The 27,051-nt window shown below is 45.4% G+C and overlaps 1 protein-coding gene, 8 non-coding genes and 5 pseudogenes across 11 annotated transcripts in view; all 14 read right to left on the bottom strand.

Annotated features, from left to right (window-relative positions):
- LOC127944870 (uncharacterized) overlaps nucleotides 1–27,051 on the bottom strand; it is a 61,673-nt gene that overhangs the window by 31,533 nt on the left and 3,089 nt on the right. Inside the window, exon 2 of one of the 3 annotated variants that reach the window (XM_052541210.1) lies at nucleotides 25,108–26,032. The exons of the other annotated variants lie outside the window; for them this stretch is intronic. The gene's annotated coding sequence lies outside the window, so the exon portion shown is untranslated. Of the gene's footprint in view, nucleotides 1–25,107; nucleotides 26,033–27,051 lie in introns of those variants that run through there. 3 annotated transcript variants of the gene reach the window in all.
- Nucleotides 643–806, bottom strand: LOC127945311 (U1 spliceosomal RNA). Its single transcript, XR_008150649.1, has one exon. It is a non-coding gene; the product is annotated as a U1 spliceosomal RNA (small nuclear RNA).
- On the bottom strand, nucleotides 1,183–1,373 carry LOC127945545 (U2 spliceosomal RNA). Its single transcript, XR_008150875.1, has one exon. It is a non-coding gene; the product is annotated as a U2 spliceosomal RNA (small nuclear RNA).
- On the bottom strand, nucleotides 3,861–4,024 carry LOC127945312 (U1 spliceosomal RNA). The gene has a single exon (XR_008150650.1). It is a non-coding gene; the product is annotated as a U1 spliceosomal RNA (small nuclear RNA).
- On the bottom strand, nucleotides 4,401–4,591 carry LOC127945546 (U2 spliceosomal RNA). The gene has a single exon (XR_008150876.1). It is a non-coding gene; the product is annotated as a U2 spliceosomal RNA (small nuclear RNA).
- LOC127945415 (U1 spliceosomal RNA) lies at nucleotides 7,079–7,245 on the bottom strand. Its single transcript, XR_008150749.1, has one exon. It is a non-coding gene; the product is annotated as a U1 spliceosomal RNA (small nuclear RNA).
- On the bottom strand, nucleotides 11,005–11,182 carry LOC127945666 (uncharacterized; annotated as a pseudogene).
- LOC127945313 (U1 spliceosomal RNA) lies at nucleotides 14,262–14,425 on the bottom strand. The gene has a single exon (XR_008150651.1). It is a non-coding gene; the product is annotated as a U1 spliceosomal RNA (small nuclear RNA).
- Nucleotides 14,802–14,950, bottom strand: LOC127945639 (uncharacterized; annotated as a pseudogene).
- On the bottom strand, nucleotides 17,438–17,601 carry LOC127945314 (U1 spliceosomal RNA). Its single transcript, XR_008150652.1, has one exon. It is a non-coding gene; the product is annotated as a U1 spliceosomal RNA (small nuclear RNA).
- On the bottom strand, nucleotides 17,978–18,155 carry LOC127945589 (uncharacterized; annotated as a pseudogene).
- On the bottom strand, nucleotides 21,865–22,042 carry LOC127945667 (uncharacterized; annotated as a pseudogene).
- On the bottom strand, nucleotides 23,938–24,101 carry LOC127945315 (U1 spliceosomal RNA). The gene has a single exon (XR_008150653.1). It is a non-coding gene; the product is annotated as a U1 spliceosomal RNA (small nuclear RNA).
- Nucleotides 24,478–24,654, bottom strand: LOC127945606 (uncharacterized; annotated as a pseudogene).

Below are 27,051 nucleotides of genomic sequence, written 5' to 3' on the forward strand. Positions count from 1 at the left end.
AGCCGAACGAGACGCAGGTCTCAGATTGGCCCGTCGCTCTGACGAAATTTTCGGGTATTTTGGATTTTGTCGAAAACCTTCTTTTGCAACCTGGCGCCAGGTATTTGGCCCAGTCCCACCCAAATCAGCACAGAAAGCTTCTCTGGAGTCTGACTGTCAATAATCATCCAAAAAAATAGGAAATTTCCATTCACCTTGGCGAGGGGACCTCAAAGCGTGCTAAGGTGGCGTGTCCGAGGTGGCTCGAATGGCTATAACTCCAGGAAGGAGTGAGATCCCTTCACCCAAATCGGCACACCTGTGCAGGGGCTCAGTCCGAGGCCAGGCGAAAAAGGGCGCGGCGACAGGCCACTAGGTGTCGCTGTAAGCGACAACAAAATTAATACGAATCGAAAAAAAGGACAACCAAACAACATGGAGACAGTTACAGCTAGGCTGCAGTCAGTCCAATCTACTTTCAAAGTAAGGTCTGCGCTATGTTCGAACTAAACTACCCACCAGGGTCCGATTTTTCAAGAGCGCAAGTGACTTTGTTTCACAGGCGCACAACACATATCTCGCATGTGACAGAACTCCCCATTCTGAAAGGAAAATAAATAAAAAACTGTAAAAACCTCTTCTGCTTTGTTTCACCAACAATTTCAGGGGAGAGCGCGAACGCAGTCCCCCACTACCATAAATTATGCAGTCGAGATTCCCGCATTTGGGGAATTCGCAGGGGTCAGCATGGCCGGAGTGCAATGGACAAGCCTCGCCCTGGGTGAACCGCCTTCTTGATCATGGTGTCTCCCCTGCCAGGTAAGTATGTAGGCCCAGGCGGTCAGCCAGAGGTGTGATTTGCATCTCTACCATCCTCACCAACGGTTAGCCCCCTCCGCCCCCCCTCCAGGAAAGGAAGGACGGGTGCCTTCCGTTACTGGCCTGGAAACTGCCAAGCTCATGGGCCGGTGCTTCCCAACGCCAGTTTTAGATGACTCTCTGTAAACAAACACACCTGATTCGATGCGTCACCTCGTCTGTGAAAGACTTCAAGACCTCAGGTGGGTGCATCGTTAGTGGAAGAGTCCAAGACCCCAGGTGGACACATCAGGAAAAAAGTTTGCAATAAACCACAGCATCTGCAATGGCAGCTCTCATTCCTTGTTCTGCTATTCGACACAATAAATGGCAATCCCCAAAAAGGGAAAGCACACCGTTCCTGGAGACACTGCAATACCAGGCCGATGCATGGAGTGGACGGAGCAAGCCCCGGCTCCAGCTCCGTGATCTAAAAATCCATTTAATATGTAGTCCCCGGATGGGGGACGTATCAGATATTAAACTGATAAGAACAGATACTACACTTGATCTTAGCCAAAAGGCCGAGAAGCGATGCTGCTAAGACGCAGCAGGGAGGAAGCCGGACACGGCGATGCCCATCTCGGCTTTGGTAAGTTTTGGGAGACCTAAAAACGCTGGGGGATGGTACCCTGATAGCACACATACATCTAGGAGACGTCTATTTGACATATGAATTTACATCTGCAAGATGTAGTTTTAAGGCTGTTTGCTCATCTGCAATACGTCTATTGGACGTCTCCTTTTAGCAGTGTTTGGAAGGTTACTTTGGAAATGTAATAGGTTACAGATTACAAGTTACCCTGTTTAAAATGTTATAGTAGTATAACTTTTTCAATTACTTTATTAAAGTAATGTAACTAATTACTTTTGAGTACTTTTAGATTACTTTTCTAAATTTGTGAAAATTAAATAATAATAAATAAAAACATATACATCAACTCAAATACAGTTATCTAATAAGCATGTGTCATTCCTGTATAATAAACTCCTGAAACATTGGTGTTTTTTTAAACTGTTGTCTCTTTGTATATGATATGATAGGTAAAATGCATGACGTGACACAGAGCAGTTCTAGAAATGATGTTTATGTGCTCATGTACTCCTATATTGAGGCGGCAGAGGCTGACAACACTGCAAGCTTCAGAAGGCCTATTTGTATTAAATGAAACTGCATGTTTTTGCCATTAATTTACAGGAAGGGCGGACTGGGAAAAACAAAAAATTCTGTTAAAATTCTGGAAATTATTAGGGCGTATGTCTCAGAACAGTCAGTGCAATTTGGGAAAGAAATCAGTGAAATCTGTATGTGGATGTGTGTAAATATTCAAATGTAATTGCCTTTGTAATCGTTAAAAATTTCATAAGTAACTTTAATTTAATTACTAATTTTTTCTTCGTAACTGTAACTAATTACAGTTACATTCATTTTGTAATTAAATTACGTAATGCTGTAACATGTAACTAGTTACTCCCCAACACTGCCTTTTAGATGTCAGATAGATGTCAATTAGATGTCTTTTAGATGTTTATGATTTAGAAGGTATATAAAACTGACATCTGAAAGGCGTATGTCAGACGTTTGTAGATGGCAGATGCTTTCCAGATCAACAGTTCTTTAACAGACATCTTGCAGACGTAAGTGTGCTATCTGGGTAGTACCCTCCCCTGTCTACAACGTCACCGGGCCTCGTCCCGATCGGCCTGACGGAAAGTACGGCATGGCTCGTAACTCCCAAACGGTTGGTCGCAGAGCCACGTGCCTTATGTCACCGGAATCCTTGGCTCGAGCCGAACGAGACGCAGGTCTCAGATTGGCCCGTCGCTCTGACGAAATTTTCGGGTATTTTGGATTTTGTCGAAAACCTTCTTTTGCAACCTGGCGCCAGGTATTTGGCCCAGTCCCACCCAAATCAGCACAGAAAGCTTCTCTGGAGTCTGAGTGTCAATAATCATCCAAAAATAGAGGAAATTTCCATTCACCTTGGCGAGGGGACCTCAAAACGTGCTAAGGTGGCGTGTCCGAGGTGGCTCGAATGGCTATAACTCCAGGAAGGAGTGAGATCCCTTCACCCAAATCGGCACACCTGTGCAGGGGCTCAGTCCGAGGCCAGGCGAAAAGGGACGCGGCGACAGGCCACTAGGTGGCGCCGTAAGCTGAAAAATAGGGAAAATGTAATGTAAATGGACAATCAAACAAAGATGAAAACACCTGCAACACTGCGGGATGGTAGTACCCTCCCCTGTCTGCAACGTCACCGGGCCTTGTCCCGATCGGCCTGACGGTGGAACTGCAGCGACGGAAAGTACGGCATCGCTCGTAACTCCCAAACGGTTGGTCGCAGAGCCACGTGCCTTATGTCACCGGAATCCTTGGCTCGAGCCGAACGAGACGCAGGTCTCAGATTGGCCCGTCGCTCTGACGAAATTTTCGGGTATTTTGGATTTTGTCGAAAACCTTCTTTTGCAACCTGGCGCCAGGTATTTGGCCCAGTCCCACCCAAATCAGCACAGAAAGCTTCTCTGGAGTCTGACTGTCAATAATCATCCAAAAAAATAGGAAATTTCCATTCACCTTGGCGAGGGGACCTCAAAGCGTGCTAAGGTGGCGTGTCCGAGGTGGCTCGAATGGCTATAACTCCAGGAAGGAGTGAGATCCCTTCACCCAAATCGGCACACCTGTGCAGGGGCTCAGTCCGAGGCCAGGCGAAAAAGGGCGCGGCGACAGGCCACTAGGTGTCGCTGTAAGCGACAACAAAATTAATACGAATCGAAAAAAAGGACAACCAAACAACATGGAGACAGTTACAGCTAGGCTGCAGTCAGTCCAATCTACTTTCAAAGTAAGGTCTGCGCTATGTTCGAACTAAACTACCCACCAGGGTCCGATTTTTCAAGAGCGCAAGTGACTTTGTTTCACAGGCGCACAACACATATCTCGCATGTGACAGAACTCCCCATTCTGAAAGGAAAATAAATAAAAAACTGTAAAAACCTCTTCTGCTTTGTTTCACCAACAATTTCAGGGGAGAGCGCGAACGCAGTCCCCCACTACCATAAATTATGCAGTCGAGATTCCCGCATTTGGGGAATTCGCAGGGGTCAGCATGGCCGGAGTGCAATGGACAAGCCTCGCCCTGGGTGAACCGCCTTCTTGATCATGGTGTCTCCCCTGCCAGGTAAGTATGTAGGCCCAGGCGGTCAGCCAGAGGTGTGATTTGCATCTCTACCATCCTCACCAACGGTTAGCCCCCTCCGCCCCCCCTCCAGGAAAGGAAGGACGGGTGCCTTCCGTTACTGGCCTGGAAACTGCCAAGCTCATGGGCCGGTGCTTCCCAACGCCAGTTTTAGATGACTCTCTTTAAACAAACACACCTGATTCGATGCGTCACCTCGTCTGTGAAAGACTTCAAGACCTCAGGTGGGTGCATCGTTAGTGGAAGAGTCCAAGACCCCAGGTGGACACATCAGGAAAAAAGTTTGCAATAAACCACAGCATCTGCAATGGCAGCTCTCATTCCTTGTTCTGCTATTCGACACAATAAATGGCAATCCCCAAAAAGGGAAAGCACACCGTTCCTGGAGACACTGCAATACCAGGCCGATGCATGGAGTGGACGGAGCAAGCCCCGGCTCCAGCTCCGTGATCTAAAAATCCATTTAATATGTAGTCCCCGGATGGGGGACGTATCAGATATTAAACTGATAAGAACAGATACTACACTTGATCTTAGCCAAAAGGCCGAGAAGCGATGCTGCTAAGACGCAGCAGGGAGGAAGCCGGACACGGCGATGCCCATCTCGGCTTTGGTAAGTTTTGGGAGACCTAAAAACGCTGGGGGATGGTACCCTGATAGCACACATACATCTAGGAGACGTCTATTTGACATATGAATTTACATCTGCAAGATGTAGTTTTAAGGCTGTTTGCTCATCTGCAATACGTCTATTGGACGTCTCCTTTTAGCAGTGTTTGGAAGGTTACTTTGGAAATGTAATAGGTTACAGATTACAAGTTACCCTGTTTAAAATGTTATAGTAGTATAACTTTTTCAATTACTTTATTAAAGTAATGTAACTAATTACTTTTGAGTACTTTTAGATTACTTTTCTAAATTTGTGAAAATTAAATAATAATAAATAAAAACATATACATCAACTCAAATACAGTTATCTAATAAGCATGTGTCATTCCTGTATAATAAACTCCTGAAACATTGGTGTTTTTTTAAACTGTTGTCTCTTTGTATATGATATGATAGGTAAAATGCATGACGTGACACAGAGCAGTTCTAGAAATGATGTTTATGTGCTCATGTACTCCTATATTGAGGCGGCAGAGGCTGACAACACTGCAAGCTTCAGAAGGCCTATTTGTATTAAATGAAACTGCATGTTTTTGCCATTAATTTACAGGAAGGGCGGACTGGGAAAAACAAAAAATTCTGTTAAAATTCTGGAAATTATTAGGGCGTATGTCTCAGAACAGTCAGTGCAATTTGGGAAAGAAATCAGTGAAATCTGTATGTGGATGTGTGTAAATATTCAAATGTAATTGCCTTTGTAATCGTTAAAAATTTCATAAGTAACTTTAATTTAATTACTAATTTTTTCTTCGTAACTGTAACTAATTACAGTTACATTCATTTTGTAATTAAATTACGTAATGCTGTAACATGTAACTAGTTACTCCCCAACACTGCCTTTTAGATGTCAGATAGATGTCAATTAGATGTCTTTTAGATGTTTATGATTTAGAAGGTATATAAAACTGACATCTGAAAGGCGTATGTCAGACGTTTGTAGATGGCAGATGCTTTCCAGATCAACAGTTCTTTAACAGACATCTTGCAGACGTAAGTGTGCTATCTGGGTAGTACCCTCCCCTGTCTACAACGTCACCGGGCCTCGTCCCGATCGGCCTGACGGAAAGTACGGCATGGCTCGTAACTCCCAAACGGTTGGTCGCAGAGCCACGTGCCTTATGTCACCGGAATCCTTGGCTCGAGCCGAACGAGACGCAGGTCTCAGATTGGCCCGTCGCTCTGACGAAATTTTCGGGTATTTTGGATTTTGTCGAAAACCTTCTTTTGCAACCTGGCGCCAGGTATTTGGCCCAGTCCCACCCAAATCAGCACAGAAAGCTTCTCTGGAGTCTGAGTGTCAATAATCATCCAAAAATAGAGGAAATTTCCATTCACCTTGGCGAGGGGACCTCAAAACGTGCTAAGGTGGCGTGTCCGAGGTGGCTCGAATGGCTATAACTCCAGGAAGGAGTGAGATCCCTTCACCCAAATCGGCACACCTGTGCAGGGGCTCAGTCCGAGGCCAGGCGAAAAGGGACGCGGCGACAGGCCACTAGGTGGCGCCGTAAGCTGAAAAATAGGGAAAATGTAATGTAAATGGACAATCAAACAAAGATGAAAACACCTGCAACACTGCGGGATGGTAGTACCCTCCCCTGTCTGCAACGTCACCGGGCCTTGTCCCGATCGGCCTGACGGTGGAACTGCAGCGACGGAAAGTACGGCATCGCTCGTAACTCCCAAACGGTTGGTCGCAGAGCCACGTGCCTTATGTCACCGGAATCCTTGGCTCGAGCCGAACGAGACGCAGGTCTCAGATTGGCCCGTCGCTCTGACGAAATTTTCGGGTATTTTGGATTTTGTCGAAAACCTTCTTTTGCAACCTGGCGCCAGGTATTTGGCCCAGTCCCACCCAAATCAGCACAGAAAGCTTCTCTGGAGTCTGACTGTCAATAATCATCCAAAAAAATAGGAAATTTCCATTCACCTTGGCGAGGGGACCTCAAAGCGTGCTAAGGTGGCGTGTCCGAGGTGGCTCGAATGGCTATAACTCCAGGAAGGAGTGAGATCCCTTCACCCAAATCGGCACACCTGTGCAGGGGCTCAGTCCGAGGCCAGGCGAAAAAGGGCGCGGCGACAGGCCACTAGGTGTCGCTGTAAGCGACAACAAAATTAATACGAATCGAAAAAAAGGACAACCAAACAACATGGAGACAGTTACAGCTAGGCTGCAGTCAGTCCAATCTACTTTCAAAGTAAGGTCTGCGCTATGTTCGAACTAAACTACCCACCAGGGTCCGATTTTTCAAGAGCGCAAGTGACTTTGTTTCACAGGCGCACAACACATATCTCGCATGTGACAGAACTCCCCATTCTGAAAGGAAAATAAATAAAAAACTGTAAAAACCTCTTCTGCTTTGTTTCACCAACAATTTCAGGGGAGAGCGCGAACGCAGTCCCCCACTACCATAAATTATGCAGTCGAGATTCCCGCATTTGGGGAATTCGCAGGGGTCAGCATGGCCGGAGTGCAATGGACAAGCCTCGCCCTGGGTGAACCGCCTTCTTGGACTAATATGTAGTCCCCGGATGGGGGACGTATCAGATATTAAACTGATAAGAACAGATTTTTTTTTCTTTCGAAAAAGTTTTATTGTCACCATTTACATTTTTTCCATTTGCATTTTTTCTTTTTCACACACCATTTTCTTTTTAATCACACATTAAAACAAGCAATATAATATATAATAAATACACATGGTAAAATGAAAGAAACAATCATTGTTAAAAAGCATTTGATTAAAACCACAGTGTTTTGCTTGTTTTTAAAAGTCCATTATTGAGGTGTGTTTAAAAGGTGCGGTCAGTTCCAAAAGTAAAATACAAATTTAAAAAAAGCAAACAAGCCTCGTATATATATGTTAATAAAACCTCTTTCATGATAAAACAATAAAAAACACCAATTAAAAATCATCTATTGTGCAAGACCGGGGGTGAGTCCTTATCAAGTGGGTCATCACCCCACTCTCCAGAACAGGGACATGAGATGCTACTTTATGGACTCAGCGGAGATCCCCTCTCCTCCGGCCCGCTGGCCCGCTGTTCCCGTAGCCAGAGTGGTGAGGGTGCATCTACGGGCGGCCAGGGTCGGTGCCTGCCGGGACCCTCTCCGTGCGACCCCGGCCCCCCCGTCCGAATATCGTCGTCCGGTACCCCTGCAGCATTGATGTTACCTTTAGCTCGCATGCATGGAGGATTACCGTAACGCGCTTCCCCACCAGCAGGTTTCTGGTGGCCCAGATGGCATCCTTGATGACGTTGAGGGTGAGCCAGAGCGAGGTAAATTTCTGTGCCGTCAAGTCCTTCAAGCCCCGGCCCACCCCAAGGATGGCGAGCTGGTACCCGAACTGGGCCCCACCCGCTGGTAGGCACGGGAAATACAGGGGGCCGGTCTTGGCCCACAGGTCCCGCACAGTGCTGCACTCCCAGAGCAGGTGGTGGACGGTCTCCGGGGAATTGCAGCCGGACCGCGGGCAGATGGGGTTTTTGGCCATGCCTCTGGAGTGCATAACCGCCCTGACCGGGAGGATCTCATGAGCCACCATCCACGATAAGTCCTTGTGCCTGTTCTGGAGAGCGGGGTGAGCCGCGTTCCGCCAAACTTGTTTGGCCTCACTTGGTGTGAGGCCCGGAACTGGACTCACCGGTTCCCGGTCCTGCACAACAGAGATGAGAGACTTGTGTTGAGTTAAAATGGTGACATCTTCACTCTCTAAAAGGTATTTCTTTAAAAACTTTTTTATAAAACTGTACTCTTTGGGCAAGTTAAAAGACACTGGGGTTTTCAAGTCCACTGGTAAAATTTTCAGTGTTCGTAGGTAAGACCCCATCCAAAATCGCGCCATTGCAGCCGTCTTGTTTTCTTTGGATGGGGTCGTGACATAACTAATGTGCAGGGCGGTGAAACGGCTGCCTAAAAACAGGTGGGGGTCTGGGAGGCCTTTTCCACCGTTCTCCGGCCTTTTCTTGATGGTCTCCCTCTTCAGGCGCTCCCACTTGGACCCCCACAGGAAGTAAAACACCGCCCTCTCCAGTTTCCCCAGGAACCACCGAGGGGGGCTAAAAACAGAACAGACAAGTAAAATCAGAGGTAAAATCACAGATTTAAAAATTAAAACCTTGCCTTCCATCGTCATCTGTCTTAGTCCCCAAAACCCCAGTCTTTTCCTAACTTTCCCTAACAAGTCAGTCCAGTTTTCCCGTCCACCCCCGTCTTTATCAAATTTAACGCCTAAAATCTTAAAATCGTTGTCTTTAAAAACCAAATCAAGTCCTCCTGTGTCCACGTCTCCCCACGGCCCGAAGAGCTGGGCCTCGGACTTGTTTCTATTGAGTTTGGCGCCCGAGGCCCGACCGTACCAGTCAGTCAAGTCCAGTGCTCTTCGTATTGATAAAACGTCTGTGGCTAAAAGAGTTACGTCGTCCATATATAAAACACAGGTCGCCGTCAGTCCCCCCGTCCCAGGAACGTCCAGTCCTTTGATCCATTTGTCCCTTCTCAAGATCTGTGCCAGTGGCTCGATGCAAGCCACATACAGAAGAGGAGATAAAGGACATCCCTGACGGACACCACTGTGTATGTTCACAGCTTTGGAAAGATGCCCATTTATTAGAATTTTGCTGACTATTCCCTTGTACAGCAGTCCCACCCAGGCTATAAACCTCTTTGGAAACCCCATTTTCTCCAGAACCTGGAAGAGGTACTGGTGCGAGACTCGATCAAATGCTTTTTCAAAATCTAAATTTAGGACTACTAGCCGAATATTTCTGTCTCTCGCGTAACAGATGGCGTCTCTAATCAGCACTAGGTTGTCTGTTATCTTTCTTCCGGGCACAGCACAAGCTTGATCCGGGTGGATCACGTCCTCTAAAACAGTCGACATGCGTGTTGCTAAAATCTTACTAAAAAGTTTACAATCAAAATTTAAAAGCGTGATTGGTCGCCAGTTTTTCAAGTCAGTCTTGTCTCCTTTCTTATGTAATAATGAAACTATCCCTACTCTAAAGCTGTCAGGAAGTCTGTCAAGAGTCTCAAATTCTTTAAAAACCGTCAACAGTTTGTGTGCTAAAATGTCCCAGAAAGTCAGATAAAATTCAAAGGGAAGTCCGTCAATTCCAGGGGACTTCCCTTTTTTAAAATGTTTTAAAGCTTTCTGAATTTCTAAAACTGTAAAATCCTGGGATAAAAGCACATCTGGGCTCTTTACCTTTTTATTTAAAAAGGTTAAAACTTCCTCTAAAACCCCATTATGAGCCTCTTTTGCACTATATAAATTATTATAAAAGTTTTCAGTTTCATTTAAAATCTCTTTTGTGCCGCTTGCTTCCCTCCCGGTAAAAGTCTTCAAAGCAGAGATTGACCCACCCCGTGTAATAATTTTTTAAAAAAAGTATCTTGTGCATTTCTCCCCTTCTTCTATTTCTCTTTCTTTACATCTTAAAATAACACCCCTACTCTGAACTTCGAATAAAACTGACATTTCTTTCTTGACTTCTTTTATCTCTTCTGTAAAATCCAATCCACTGTTTAAAAGGTTAAAATATCTCTGCAGTCTTTTTTGCAGCCCCATCATGTGTCTTCTTTCCCTGTTCTTTTTCCTTTTCCCTATATTTCTAAAAAACTGTCTTGTCCGGTCCTTAACCACTTCCCACCACTGTGCACGTGTATCATAAAAGTCTTGGAGGGTCTGCCATTGGCTGAACTGCTCCCTATACTCTCTAACCACTTCTTCATCCTCTAATAGGGAGCAGTTCAGCTTCCACAGCCCTCCTCCTACCGTCACACCCATGGAAAGTGAAAGGGTGCAAGACAGTATCATGTGATCAGAAAAAAAGGGAGGGGTCAATGTTGCATCGGTTGGCGGGCAGTCCCTTGTAAAAACATAGTCAATTCGAGAGGCTCTGGTGCCATCACCACTGAACCAGGTGAAGCCCTCCTCTCTTTGATGCAATTGTTTAAAACAGTCAACTAACTTAAAATCCTTGACTAAATTTTGCAATAAAACCGATGTCTTATCGACCTTAAAATCTTCTCCTACTCTCTTCCTATCTGTTTTGGATAAAACACAGTTAAAATCCCCTGCTACTATTAGGGGAGCCCTGCCTAACATGTGGGGCTGCAGGTCTTCTAAAAGCTCATATCTGTCATTTTTTTCTGTAAAACCATACACATTAAGAACCTTAAAATCCCTCCCTAAAAAAGTCAGGTTTGCTAAAAGAGCCCGCCCTTCCCTCACCACAGTGCTATCCTTCACCGTGATGTTTGAATTGTTGATTAAAATAGCGACACCGTCATTCTTGTTGAAGTTGGAGCCACTCCATATTGAGGGCCCCATGGTCCACATCTCCTCCAACTTTCTGTAACTATTTAAAAAGGGCAGAGCACACTCTTGCAGTAAAAACAAATCTGACTTAAAACACTTTAAAAAGGATAAAAACAGATACTACACTTGATCTTAGCCAAAAGGCCGAGAAGCGATGCTGCTAAGACGCAGCAGGGAGGAAGCCGGACACGGCGATGCCCATCTCGGCTTTGGTAAGTTTTGGGAGACCTAAAAACGCTGGGGGATGGTACCCTGATAGCACACATACATCTAGGAGACGTCTATTTGACATATGAATTTACATCTGCAAGATGTAGTTTTAAGGCTGTTTGCTCATCTGCAATACGTCTATTGGACGTCTCCTTTTAGCAGTGTTTGGAAGGTTACTTTGGAAATGTAATAGGTTACAGATTACAAGTTACCCTGTTTAAAATGTTATAGTAGTATAACTTTTTCAATTACTTTATTAAAGTAATGTAACTAATTACTTTTGAGTACTTTTAGATTACTTTTCTAAATTTGTGAAAATTAAATAATAATAAATAAAAACATATACATCAACTCAAATACAGTTATCTAATAAGCATGTGTCATTCCTGTATAATAAACTCCTGAAACATTGGTGTTTTTTTAAACTGTTGTCTCTTTGTATATGATATGATAGGTAAAATGCATGACGTGACACAGAGCAGTTCTAGAAATGATGTTTATGTGCTCATGTACTCCTATATTGAGGCGGCAGAGGCTGACAACACTGCAAGCTTCAGTAGGCCTATTTGTATTAAATGAAACTGCATGTTTTTGCCATTAATTTACAGGAAGGGCGGACTGGGAAAAACAAAAAATTCTGTTAAAATTCTGGAAATTATTAGGGCGTATGTCTCAGAACAGTCAGTGCAATTTGGGAAAGAAATCAGTGAAATCTGTATGTGGATGTGTGTAAATATTCAAATGTAATTGCCTTTGTAATCGTTAAAAATTTCATAAGTAACTTTAATTTAATTACTAATTTTTTCTTCGTAACTGTAACTAATTACAGTTACATTCATTTTGTAATTAAATTACGTAATGCTGTAACATGTAACTAGTTACTCCCCAACACTGCCTTTTAGATGTCAGATAGATGTCAATTAGATGTCTTTTAGATGTTTATGATTTAGAAGGTATATAAAACTGACATCTGAAAGGCGTATGTCAGACGTTTGTAGATGGCAGATGCTTTCCAGATCAACAGTTCTTTAACAGACATCTTGCAGACGTAAGTGTGCTATCTGGGTAGTACCCTCCCCTGTCTACAACGTCACCGGGCCTCGTCCCGATCGGCCTGACGGAAAGTACGGCATGGCTCGTAACTCCCAAACGGTTGGTCGCAGAGCCACGTGCCTTATGTCACCGGAATCCTTGGCTCGAGCCGAACGAGACGCAGGTCTCAGATTGGCCCGTCGCTCTGACGAAATTTTCGGGTATTTTGGATTTTGTCGAAAACCTTCTTTTGCAACCTGGCGCCAGGTATTTGGCCCAGTCCCACCCAAATAAGCACAGAAAGCTTCTCTGGAGTCTGAGTGTCAATAATCATCCAAAAATAGAGGAAATTTCCATTCACCTTGGCGAGGGGACCTCAAAACGTGCTAAGGTGGCGTGTCCGAGGTGGCTCGAATGGCTATAACTCCAGGAAGGAGTGAGATCCCTTCACCCAAATCGGCACACCTGTGCAGGGGCTCAGTCCGAGGCCAGGCGAAAAGGGACGCGGCGACAGGCCACTAGGTGGCGCCGTAAGCTGAAAAATAGGGAAAATGTAATGTAAATGGACAATCAAACAAAGATGAAAACACCTGCAACACTGCGGGATGGTAGTACCCTCCCCTGTCTGCAACGTCACCGGGCCTTGTCCCGATCGGCCTGACGGTGGAACTGCAGCGACGGAAAGTACGGCATCGCTCGTAACTCCCAAACGGTTGGTCGCAGAGCCACGTGCCTTATGTCACCGGAATCCTTGGCTCGAGCCGAACGAGACGCAGGTCTCAGATTGGCCCGTCGCTCTGACGAAATTTTCGGGTATTTTGGATTTTGTCGAAAACCTTCTTTTGCAACCTGGCGCCAGGTATTTGGCCCAGTCCCACCCAAATAAGCACAGAAAGCTTCTCTGGAGTCTGAGTGTCAATAATCATCCAAAAATAGAGGAAATTTCCATTCACCTTGGCGAGGGGACCTCAAAACGTGCTAAGGTGGCGTGTCCGAGGTGGCTCGAATGGCTATAACTCCAGGAAGGAGTGAGATCCCTTCACCCAAATCGGCACACCTGTGCAGGGGCTCAGTCCGAGGCCAGGCGAAAAGGGACGCGGCGACAGGCCACTAGGTGGCGCCGTAAGCTGAAAAATAGGGAAAATGTAATGTAAATGGACAATCAAACAAAGATGAAAACACCTGCAACACTGCGGGATGGTAGTACCCTCCCCTGTCTGCAACGTCACCGGGCCTTGTCCCGATCGGCCTGACGGTGGAACTGCAGCGACGGAAAGTACGGCATCGCTCGTAACTCCCAAACGGTTGGTCGCAGAGCCACGTGCCTTATGTCACCGGAATCCTTGGCTCGAGCCGAACGAGACGCAGGTCTCAGATTGGCCCGTCGCTCTGACGAAATTTTCGGGTATTTTGGATTTTGTCGAAAACCTTCTTTTGCAACCTGGCGCCAGGTATTTGGCCCAGTCCCACCCAAATCAGCACAGAAAGCTTCTCTGGAGTCTGACTGTCAATAATCATCCAAAAAAATAGGAAATTTCCATTCACCTTGGCGAGGGGACCTCAAAGCGTGCTAAGGTGGCGTGTCCGAGGTGGCTCGAATGGCTATAACTCCAGGAAGGAGTGAGATCCCTTCACCCAAATCGGCACACCTGTGCAGGGGCTCAGTCCGAGGCCAGGCGAAAAAGGGCGCGGCGACAGGCCACTAGGTGTCGCTGTAAGCGACAACAAAATTAATACGAATCGAAAAAAAGGACAACCAAACAACATGGAGACAGTTACAGCTAGGCTGCAGTCAGTCCAATCTACTTTCAAAGTAAGGTCTGCGCTATGTTCGAACTAAACTACCCACCAGGGTCCGATTTTTCAAGAGCGCAAGTGACTTTGTTTCACAGGCGCACAACACATATCTCGCATGTGACAGAACTCCCCATTCTGAAAGGAAAATAAATAAAAAACTGTAAAAACCTCTTCTGCTTTGTTTCACCAACAATTTCAGGGGAGAGCGCGAACGCAGTCCCCCACTACCATAAATTATGCAGTCGAGATTCCCGCATTTGGGGAATTCGCAGGGGTCAGCATGGCCGGAGTGCAATGGACAAGCCTCGCCCTGGGTGAACCGCCTTCTTGATCATGGTGTCTCCCCTGCCAGGTAAGTATGTAGGCCCAGGCGGTCAGCCAGAGGTGTGATTTGCATCTCTACCATCCTCACCAACGGTTAGCCCCCTCCGCCCCCCCTCCAGGAAAGGAAGGACGGGTGCCTTCCGTTACTGGCCTGGAAACTGCCAAGCTCATGGGCCGGTGCTTCCCAACGCCAGTTTTAGATGACTCTCTTTAAACAAACACACCTGATTCGATGCGTCACCTCGTCTGTGAAAGACTTCAAGACCTCAGGTGGGTGCATCGTTAGTGGAAGAGTCCAAGACCCCAGGTGGACACATCAGGAAAAAAGTTTGCAATAAACCACAGCATCTGCAATGGCAGCTCTCATTCCTTGTTCTGCTATTCGACACAATAAATGGCAATCCCCAAAAAGGGAAAGCACACCGTTCCTGGAGACACTGCAATACCAGGCCGATGCATGGAGTGGACGGAGCAAGCCCCGGCTCCAGCTCCGTGATCTAAAAATCCATTTAATATGTAGTCCCCGGATACTTGATCTTAGCCAAAAGGCCGAGAAGCGATGCTGCTAAGACGCAGCAGGGAGGAAGCCGGACACGGCGATGCCCATCTCGGCTTTGGTAAGTTTTGGGAGACCTAAAAACGCTGGGGGATGGTACCCTGATAGCACACATACATCTAGGAGACGTCTATTTGACATATGAATTTACATCTGCAAGATGTAGTTTTAAGGCTGTTTGCTCATCTGCAATACGTCTATTGGACGTCTCCTTTTAGCAGTGTTTGGAAGGTTACTTTGGAAATGTAATAGGTTACAGATTACAAGTTACCCTGTTTAAAATGTTATAGTAGTATAACTTTTTCAATTACTTTATTAAAGTAATGTAACTAATTACTTTTGAGTACTTTTAGATTACTTTTCTAAATTTGTGAAAATTAAATAATAATAAATAAAAACATATACATCAACTCAAATACAGTTATCTAATAAGCATGTGTCATTCCTGTATAATAAACTCCTGAAACATTGGTGTTTTTTTAAACTGTTGTCTCTTTGTATATGATATGATAGGTAAAATGCATGACGTGACACAGAGCAGTTCTAGAAATGATGTTTATGTGCTCATGTACTCCTATATTGAGGCGGCAGAGGCTGACAACACTGCAAGCTTCAGTAGGCCTATTTGTATTAAATGAAACTGCATGTTTTTGCCATTAATTTACAGGAAGGGCGGACTGGGAAAAACAAAAAATTCTGTTAAAATTCTGGAAATTATTAGGGCGTATGTCTCAGAACAGTCAGTGCAATTTGGGAAAGAAATCAGTGAAATCTGTATGTGGATGTGTGTAAATATTCAAATGTAATTGCCTTTGTAATCGTTAAAAATTTCATAAGTAACTTTAATTTAATTACTAATTTTTTCTTCGTAACTGTAACTAATTACAGTTACATTCATTTTGTAATTAAATTACGTAATGCTGTAACATGTAACTAGTTACTCCCCAACACTGCCTTTTAGATGTCAGATAGATGTCAATTAGATGTCTTTTAGATGTTTATGATTTAGAAGGTATATAAAACTGACATCTGAAAGGCGTATGTCAGACGTTTGTAGATGGCAGATGCTTTCCAGATCAACAGTTCTTTAACAGACATCTTGCAGACGTAAGTGTGCTATCTGGGTAGTACCCTCCCCTGTCTACAACGTCACCGGGCCTCGTCCCGATCGGCCTGACGGAAAGTACGGCATGGCTCGTAACTCCCAAACGGTTGGTCGCAGAGCCACGTGCCTTATGTCACCGGAATCCTTGGCTCGAGCCGAACGAGACGCAGGTCTCAGATTGGCCCGTCGCTCTGACGAAATTTTCGGGTATTTTGGATTTTGTCGAAAACCTTCTTTTGCAACCTGGCGCCAGGTATTTGGCCCAGTCCCACCCAAATCAGCACAGAAAGCTTCTCTGGAGTCTGAGTGTCAATAATCATCCAAAAATAGAGGAAATTTCCATTCACCTTGGCGAGGGGACCTCAAAACGTGCTAAGGTGGCGTGTCCGAGGTGGCTCGAATGGCTATAACTCCAGGAAGGAGTGAGATCCCTTCACCCAAATCGGCACACCTGTGCAGGGGCTCAGTCCGAGGCCAGGCGAAAAGGGACGCGGCGACAGGCCACTAGGTGGCGCCGTAAGCTGAAAAATAGGGAAAATGTAATGTAAATGGACAATCAAACAAAGATGAAAACACCTGCAACACTGCGGGATGGTAGTACCCTCCCCTGTCTGCAACGTCACCGGGCCTTGTCCCGATCGGCCTGACGGTGGAACTGCAGCGACGGAAAGTACGGCATCGCTCGTAACTCCCAAACGGTTGGTCGCAGAGCCACGTGCCTTATGTCACCGGAATCCTTGGCTCGAGCCGAACGAGACGCAGGTCTCAGATTGGCCCGTCGCTCTGACGAAATTTTCGGGTATTTTGGATTTTGTCGAAAACCTTCTTTTGCAACCTGGCGCCAGGTATTTGGCCCAGTCCCACCCAAATCAGCACAGAAAGCTTCTCTGGAGTCTGACTGTCAATAATCATCCAAAAAAATAGGAAATTTCCATTCACCTTGGCGAGGGGACCTCAAAGCGTGCTAAGGTGGCGTGTCCGAGGTGGCTCGAATGGCTATAACTCCAGGAAGGAGTGAGATCCCTTCACCCAAATCGGCACACCTGTGCAGGGGCTCAGTCCGAGGCCAGGCGAAAAAGGGCGCGGCGACAGGCCACTAGGTGTCGCTGTAAGCGACAACAAAATTAATACGAATCGAAAAAAAGGACAACCAAACAACATGGAGACAGTTACAGCTAGGCTGCAGTCAGTCCAATCTACTTTCAAAGTAAGGTCTGCGCTATGTTCGAACTAAACTACCCACCAGGGTCCGATTTTTCAAGAGCGCAAGTGACTTTGTTTCACAGGCGCACAACACATATCTCGCATGTGACAGAACTCCCCATTCTGAAAGGAAAATAAATAAAAAACTGTAAAAACCTCTTCTGCTTTGTTTCACCAACAATTTCAGGGGAGAGCGCGAACGCAGTCCCCCACTACCATAAATTATGCAGTCGAGATTCCCGCATTTGGGGAATTCGCAGGGGTCAGCATGGCCGGAGTGCAATGGACAAGCCTCGCCCTGGGTGAACCGCCTTCTTGATCATGGTGTCTCCCCTGCCAGGTAAGTATGTAGGCCCAGGCGGTCAGCCAGAGGTGTGATTTGCATCTCTACCATCCTCACCAACGGTTAGCCCCCTCCGCCCCCCCTCCAGGAAAGGAAGGACGGGTGCCTTCCGTTACTGGCCTGGAAACTGCCAAGCTCATGGGCCGGTGCTTCCCAACGCCAGTTTTAGATGACTCTCTTTAAACAAACACACCTGATTCGATGCGTCACCTCGTCTGTGAAAGACTTCAAGACCTCAGGTGGGTGCATCGTTAGTGGAAGAGTCCAAGACCCCAGGTGGACACATCAGGAAAAAAGTTTGCAATAAACCACAGCATCTGCAATGGCAGCTCTCATTCCTTGTTCTGCTATTCGACACAATAAATGGCAATCCCCAAAAAGGGAAAGCACACCGTTCCTGGAGACACTGCAATACCAGGCCGATGCATGGAGTGGACGGAGCAAGCCCCGGCTCCAGCTCCGTGATCTAAAAATCCATTTAATATGTAGTCCCCGGATGGGGGACGTATCAGATATTAAACTGATAAGAACAGATTTTTTTTTCTTTCGAAAAAGTTTTATTGTCACCATTTACATTTTTTCCATTTGCATTTTTTCTTTTTCACACACCATTTTCTTTTTAATCACACATTAAAACAAGCAATATAATATATAATAAATACACATGGTAAAATGAAAGAAACAATCATTGTTAAAAAGCATTTGATTAAAACCACAGTGTTTTGCTTGTTTTTAAAAGTCCATTATTGAGGTGTGTTTAAAAGGTGCGGTCAGTTCCAAAAGTAAAATACAAATTTAAAAAAAGCAAACAAGCCTCGTATATATATGTTAATAAAACCTCTTTCATGATAAAACAATAAAAAACACCAATTAAAAATCATCTATTGTGCAAGACCGGGGGTGAGTCCTTATCAAGTGGGTCATCACCCCACTCTCCAGAACAGGGACATGAGATGCTACTTTATGGACTCAGCGGAGATCCCCTCTCCTCCGGCCCGCTGGCCCGCTGTTCCCGTAGCCAGAGTGGTGAGGGTGCATCTACGGGCGGCCAGGGTCGGTGCCTGCCGGGACCCTCTCCGTGCGACCCCGGCCCCCCCGTCCGAATATCGTCGTCCGGTACCCCTGCAGCATTGATGTTACCTTTAGCTCGCATGCATGGAGGGTTACCGTAACGCGCTTCCCCACCAGCAGGTTTCTGGTGGCCCAGATGGCATCCTTGATGACGTTGAGGGTGAGCCAGAGCGAGGTAAATTTCTGTGCCGTCAAGTCCTTCAAGCCCCGGCCCACCCCAAGGATGGCGAGCTGGTACCCGAACTGGGCCCCACCCGCTGGTAGGCACGGGAAATACAGGGGGCCGGTCTTGGCCCACAGGTCCCGCACAGTGCTGCACTCCCAGAGCAGGTGGTGGACGGTCTCCGGGGAATTGCAGCCGGACCGCGGGCAGATGGGGTTTTTGGCCATGCCTCTGGAGTGCATAACCGCCCTGACCGGGAGGATCTCATGAGCCACCATCCACGATAAGTCCTTGTGCCTGTTCTGGAGAGCGGGGTGAGCCGCGTTCCGCCAAACTTGTTTGGCCTCACTTGGTGTGAGGCCCGGAACTGGACTCACCGGTTCCCGGTCCTGCACAACAGAGATGAGAGACTTGTGTTGAGTTAAAATGGTGACATCTTCACTCTCTAAAAGGTATTTCTTTAAAAACTTTTTTATAAAACTGTACTCTTTGGGCAAGTTAAAAGACACTGGGGTTTTCAAGTCCACTGGTAAAATTTTCAGTGTTCGTAGGTAAGACCCCATCCAAAATCGCGCCATTGCAGCCGTCTTGTTTTCTTTGGATGGGGTCGTGGCATAACTAATGTGCAGGGCGGTGAAACGGCTGCCTAAAAACAGGTGGGGGTCTGGGAGGCCTTTTCCACCGTTCTCCGGCCTTTTCTTGATGGTCTCCCTCTTCAGGCGCTCCCACTTGGACCCCCACAGGAAGTAAAACACCGCCCTCTCCAGTTTCCCCAGGAACCACCGAGGGGGGCTAAAAACAGAACAGACAAGTAAAATCAGAGGTAAAATCACAGATTTAAAAATTAAAACCTTGCCTTCCATCGTCATCTGTCTTAGTCCCCAAAACCCCAGTCTTTTCCTAACTTTCCCTAACAAGTCAGTCCAGTTTTCCCGTCCACCCCCGTCTTTATCAAATTTAACGCCTAAAATCTTAAAATCGTTGTCTTTAAAAACCAAATCAAGTCCTCCTGTGTCCACGTCTCCCCACGGCCCGAAGAGCTGGGCCTCGGACTTGTTTCTATTGAGTTTGGCGCCCGAGGCCCGACCGTACCAGTCAGTCAAGTCCAGTGCTCTTCGTATTGATAAAACGTCTGTGGCTAAAAGAGTTACGTCGTCCATATATAAAACACAGGTCGCCGTCAGTCCCCCCGTCCCAGGAACGTCCAGTCCTTTGATCCATTTGTCCCTTCTCAAGATCTGTGCCAGTGGCTCGATGCAAGCCACATACAGAAGAGGAGATAAAGGACATCCCTGACGGACACCACTGTGTATGTTCACAGCTTTGGAAAGATGCCCATTTATTAGAATTTTGCTGACTATTCCCTTGTACAGCAGTCCCACCCAGGCTATAAACCTCTTTGGAAACCCCATTTTCTCCAGAACCTGGAAGAGGTACTGGTGCGAGACTCGATCAAATGCTTTTTCAAAATCTAAATTTAGGACTACTAGCCGAATATTTCTGTCTCTCGCGTAACAGATGGCGTCTCTAATCAGCACTAGGTTGTCTGTTATCTTTCTTCCGGGCACAGCACAAGCTTGATCCGGGTGGATCACGTCCTCTAAAACAGTCGACATGCGTGTTGCTAAAATCTTACTAAAAAGTTTACAATCAAAATTTAAAAGCGTGATTGGTCGCCAGTTTTTCAAGTCAGTCTTGTCTCCTTTCTTATGTAATAATGAAACTATCCCTACTCTAAAGCTGTCAGGAAGTCTGTCAAGAGTCTCAAATTCTTTAAAAACCGTCAACAGTTCGTGTGCTAAAATGTCCCAGAAAGTCAGATAAAATTCAAAGGGAAGTCCGTCAATTCCAGGGGACTTCCCTTTTTTAAAATGTTTTAAAGCTTTCTGAATTTCTAAAACTGTAAAATCCTGGGATAAAAGCACATCTGGGCTCTTTACCTTTTTATTTAAAAAGGTTAAAACTTCCTCTAAAACCCCATTATGAGCCTCTTTTGCACTATATAAATTATTATAAAAGTTTTCAGTTTCATTTAAAATCTCTTTTGTGCCGCTTGCTTCCCTCCCGGTAAAAGTCTTCAAAGCAGAGATTGACCCACCCCGTGTAATAATTTTTTAAAAAAAGTATCTTGTGCATTTCTCCCCTTCTTCTATTTCTCTTTCTTTACATCTTAAAATAACACCCCTACTCTGAACTTCGAATAAAACTGACATTTCTTTCTTGACTTCTTTTATCTCTTCTGTAAAATCCAATCCACTGTTTAAAAGGTTAAAATATCTCTGCAGTCTTTTTTGCAGCCCCATCATGTGTCTTCTTTCCCTGTTCTTTTTCCTTTTCCCTATATTTCTAAAAAACTGTCTTGTCCGGTCCTTAACCACTTCCCACCACTGTGCACGTGTATCATAAAAGTCTTGGAGGGTCTGCCATTGGCTGAACTGCTCCCTATACTCTCTAACCACTTCTTCATCCTCTAATAGGGAGCAGTTCAGCTTCCACAGCCCTCCTCCTACCGTCACACCCATGGAAAGTGAAAGGGTGCAAGACAGTATCATGTGATCAGAAAAAAAGGGAGGGGTCAATGTTGCATCGGTTGGCGGGCAGTCCCTTGTAAAAACATAGTCAATTCGAGAGGCTCTGGTGCCATCACCACTGAACCAGGTGAAGCCCTCCTCTCTTTGATGCAATTGTTTAAAACAGTCAACTAACTTAAAATCCTTGACTAAATTTTGCAATAAAACCGATGTCTTATCGACCTTAAAATCTTCTCCTACTCTCTTCCTATCTGTTTTGGATAAAACACAGTTAAAATCCCCTGCTACTATTAGGGGAGCCCTGCCTAACATGTGGGGCTGCAGGTCTTCTAAAAGCTCATATCTGTCATTTTTTTCTGTAAAACCATACACATTAAGAACCTTAAAATCCCTCCCTAAAAAAGTCAGGTTTGCTAAAAGAGCCCGCCCTTCCCTCACCACAGTGCTATCCTTCACCGTGATGTTTGAATTGTTGATTAAAATAGCGACACCGTCATTCTTGTTGAAGTTGGAGCCACTCCATATTGAGGGCCCCATGGTCCACATCTCCTCCAACTTTCTGTAACTATTTAAAAAGGGCAGAGCACACTCTTGCAGTAAAAACAAATCTGACTTAAAACACTTTAAAAAGGATAAAAACAGATACTACACTTGATCTTAGCCAAAAGGCCGAGAAGCGATGCTGCTAAGACGCAGCAGGGAGGAAGCCGGACACGGCGATGCCCATCTCGGCTTTGGTAAGTTTTGGGAGACCTAAAAACGCTGGGGGATGGTACCCTGATAGCACACATACATCTAGGAGACGTCTATTTGACATATGAATTTACATCTGCAAGATGTAGTTTTAAGGCTGTTTGCTCATCTGCAATACGTCTATTGGACGTCTCCTTTTAGCAGTGTTTGGAAGGTTACTTTGGAAATGTAATAGGTTACAGATTACAAGTTACCCTGTTTAAAATGTTATAGTAGTATAACTTTTTCAATTACTTTATTAAAGTAATGTAACTAATTACTTTTGAGTACTTTTAGATTACTTTTCTAAATTTGTGAAAATTAAATAATAATAAATAAAAACATATACATCAACTCAAATACAGTTATCTAATAAGCATGTGTCATTCCTGTATAATAAACTCCTGAAACATTGGTGTTTTTTTAAACTGTTGTCTCTTTGTATATGATATGATAGGTAAAATGCATGACGTGACACAGAGCAGTTCTAGAAATGATGTTTATGTGCTCATGTACTCCTATATTGAGGCGGCAGAGGCTGACAACACTGCAAGCTTCAGTAGGCCTATTTGTATTAAATGAAACTGCATGTTTTTGCCATTAATTTACAGGAAGGGCGGACTGGGAAAAACAAAAAATTCTGTTAAAATTCTGGAAATTATTAGGGCGTATGTCTCAGAACAGTCAGTGCAATTTGGGAAAGAAATCAGTGAAATCTGTATGTGGATGTGTGTAAATATTCAAATGTAATTGCCTTTGTAATCGTTAAAAATTTCATAAGTAACTTTAATTTAATTACTAATTTTTTCTTCGTAACTGTAACTAATTACAGTTACATTCATTTTGTAATTAAATTACGTAATGCTGTAACATGTAACTAGTTACTCCCCAACACTGCCTTTTAGATGTCAGATAGATGTCAATTAGATGTCTTTTAGATGTTTATGATTTAGAAGGTATATAAAACTGACATCTGAAAGGCGTATGTCAGACGTTTGTAGATGGCAGATGCTTTCCAGATCAACAGTTCTTTAACAGACATCTTGCAGACGTAAGTGTGCTATCTGGGTAGTACCCTCCCCTGTCTACAACGTCACCGGGCCTCGTCCCGATCGGCCTGACGGAAAGTACGGCATGGCTCGTAACTCCCAAACGGTTGGTCGCAGAGCCACGTGCCTTATGTCACCGGAATCCTTGGCTCGAGCCGAACGAGACGCAGGTCTCAGATTGGCCCGTCGCTCTGACGAAATTTTCGGGTATTTTGGATTTTGTCGAAAACCTTCTTTTGCAACCTGGCGCCAGGTATTTGGCCCAGTCCCACCCAAATCAGCACAGAAAGCTTCTCTGGAGTCTGACTGTCAATAATCATCCAAAAAAATAGGAAATTTCCATTCACCTTGGCGAGGGGACCTCAAAGCGTGCTAAGGTGGCGTGTCCGAGGTGGCTCGAATGGCTATAACTCCAGGAAGGAGTGAGATCCCTTCACCCAAATCGGCACACCTGTGCAGGGGCTCAGTCCGAGGCCAGGCGAAAAAGGGCACGGCGACAGGCCACTAGGTGTCGCTGTAAGCGACAACAAAATTAATACGAATCGAAAAAAAGGACAACCAAACAACATGGAGACAGTTACAGCTAGGCTGCAGTCAGTCCAATCTACTTTCAAAGTAAGGTCTGCGCTATGTTCGAACTAAACTACCCACCAGGGTCCGATTTTTCAAGAGCGCAAGTGACTTTGTTTCACAGGCGTACAACACATATCTCGCATGTGACAGAACTCCCCATTCTGAAAGGAAAATAAATAAAAAACTGTAAAAACCTCTTCTGCTTTGTTTCACCAACAATTTCAGGGGAGAGCGCGAACGCAGTCCCCCACTACCATAAATTATGCAGTCGAGATTCCCGCATTTGGGGAATTCGCAGGGGTCAGCATGGCCGGAGTGCAATGGACAAGCCTCGCCCTGGGTGAACCGCCTTCTTGATCATGGTGTCTCCCCTGCCAGGTAAGTATGTAGGCCCAGGCGGTCAGCCAGAGGTGTGATTTGCATCTCTACCATCCTCACCAACGGTTAGCCCCCTCCGCCCCCCCTCCAGGAAAGGAAGGACGGGTGCCTTCCGTTACTGGCCTGGAAACTGCCAAGCTCATGGGCCGGTGCTTCCCAACGCCAGTTTTAGATGACTCTCTTTAAACAAACACACCTGATTCGATGCGTCACCTCGTCTGTGAAAGACTTCAAGACCTCAGGTGGGTGCATCGTTAGTGGAAGAGTCCAAGACCCCAGGTGGACACATCAGGAAAAAAGTTTGCAATAAACCACAGCATCTGCAATGGCAGCTCTCATTCCTTGTTCTGCTATTCGACACAATAAATGGCAATCCCCAAAAAGGGAAAGCACACCGTTCCTGGAGACACTGCAATACCAGGCCGATGCATGGAGTGGACGGAGCAAGCCCCGGCTCCAGCTCCGTGATCTAAAAATCCATTTAATATGTAGTCCCCGGATGGGGGACGTATCAGATATTAAACTGATAAGAACAGATTTTTTTCTTTTGAAAAATTTTATTGTCACAATACATTTTGGTTACATGCACACATTTGTTTTGTTAAAACACATTATACAATGGTTGTTGTTGTTGTTTTTGTTGTTGTTGTTTAATGCACAGGATAATTTTTAAATTAATTAATACACAAATAAAAACTTTTTGTATTGAGTGTGTTTTTTGTTGTTGTTTGTGTGTCTGTAGTGCTAGAGAAAATAAAAAATAAAAAACAGTGTTATTAAAATCAAAAGACAGGTTTAAAAACGTTCTCTTCTGTTGTGCAAAAACGGGTATGTCCTTTAAAGAAAAAAGATTAAACCATCAGCTCAGTTCCTCAAAACCAGTCCCAGAGGCCTGACCCTTCTGGGCCCAGAGGAGATCCTCTTAAACCGAGGCACCGCTGTCCCACTTCAGGTGTTTGGGGGCATCTACGGGCAGTCAGGGCTCGTGGCTATGGGGACCTTTCACGTGTAGCTCTGACCCTCCACATCCGAATGGCGACATGCGGTGTACTCCTGCAGCCTTGATTTGGCTAGCTGGATGGTGGCGTGCAGGGACCCCTGCATGCGCTTCCCTACCAGTAGGTTTCTGGAGGTCCATATGGCGTCTTGGATGCAGAGGATGGTAAGCCATAGCTTAGGGGGTGTTTTTGCTGGCATTTGTTTTTGGCTCACCCCTCCTCTCCCCATTGGGTAGTCTGGGACCCCCCCTACTGGTAGGTACGGGAATTGCTGGGGGCCAGCTGTCGCCCACAGGTCCCTCACAGCGCTGCACTCCCATAAGGCGTGCCTCACGGTCTCGGGGGCGCCACATCCGGACCGCGGGCAGATGGGGTTCTTTGACATGCCTCGGGAGTGCATCACGGCCCTGACCGGGAGGATCTCATGGGCAACCATCCAAGCCAGGTCTCGGTGTCGGTTGTGAAGAGCTGAGTGGGACACATTCCGCCAAACGTTTTGGGCTTCACCTAGAGTGAGCCCGCGTACTGGACACACTTGTTCCCGTTCCTGCACAAGAGAGAGTATAGAGCGATGATTGGTTAAAACAGTCACACTTTCTTTTTCCAAATTAAATTTCTTTAAAAAGTTCTTTATGTGTGTGTATGCTGGGGGTTGGTCAAAGGCAACTGGCATTGTCAAGTCTGTCTGTACAATATTTTGGGTTCTTAAGTAGGACCCCATCCAAAACCGGGTCATGGCTCCTGTTTTGTCTTGTTTGGATGGGGTTCGGGCATATTTTATATGTAGTGCAGTATAAAAAGCTCCTAAAAACAAGTAGGGGTCTGGCACTCCTTTTCCTCCATTTTGGGGTGCTTTCTTCATGGTTGCTCTTTTGAGTCGCTCCCACTTAGACCCCCATAAAAAATAAAACATTGCACGTTCCAGAGATACAAGAAAGAGTCTGGGGGGAAAGAAAACAGAACACAGCAATAAAAACAGGGGTAAAATCACAGCTTTTATGATTAAAACCTTTCCTTCAAATGTCAAACGTCTCAGTCCCCAGAAACCTAGTTTTTTCCGCACTTTAACCATCACGTCATGCCAATTTCCACTCCCTCCCCCGTCTCTGTCAAACTTAATACCCAGTATTTTTAACTCTGTCCTTTTAAAAGTAGTGTCCAGTCCAGCGAGCTCACTAGGTTTCCAGGGACCGTAAAACTGTGCTTGTGTTTTATCTCGGTTCAGTCTGGCTCCCGATGCTTTCCCAAACCAGTCTGTCAGGTCCATAGTCCTCTGTGTTGATAAAACGTCAGTACATAAAAGGTTGACATCATCCATATATAAAACAGTCTTTGCAGTCAGTCCTCCAGTCCCGGGTATAGTCAGTCCACTGATCCATGTATCCCTTCTCAATACCTGCGCTAGGGGTTCGATGCAAGCCACATACAGGAGAGGAGATAACGGACAGCCCTGACGGACGCCGCTGCATATATTTATCGCTTTTGAGAGATTCCCGTTAACTAGGATTTTGCTGGTTATGTCTTTATACAGCAATCCCACCCAAGCTAAGAACCTCCTGGGAAACCCCATTTTTTCCAAAACTTGAAACAAGTAGTGGTGCGAGACTCGGTCGAATGCTTTTTCAAAGTCTAAATTTAAAACTATCAGCCGAATATTTCTGTCTCTCGCATAACAGATGGCGTCTCTTATCAGTACGAGGCTGTCTGTGATCTTTCTCCCAGGGACGGCGCAGGCTTGATCCGAGTGGATCAGATCTGCTAAAACTGTTGACATTCGTGTTGTTAAAAGTTTACTAAAAAGTTTACAATCAAAGTTTAAAAGGGTTATAGGACGCCAGTTTTTTAAATCTGTCTTGTCATCTTTTTTGTGTAGTAGGGTCATTATTCCTATCCTAAAACTGTCAGGGAGCTGGTCGATCTTGTCAAAGTCATTAAAAACAGCCAGTAAGTCTTGTCTTAA

This window comes from Carassius gibelio, chromosome A23 (genome assembly GCF_023724105.1).
Source record: "Carassius gibelio isolate Cgi1373 ecotype wild population from Czech Republic chromosome A23, carGib1.2-hapl.c, whole genome shotgun sequence".
Classification (NCBI taxonomy): domain Eukaryota; kingdom Metazoa; phylum Chordata; class Actinopteri; order Cypriniformes; family Cyprinidae; genus Carassius; species Carassius gibelio.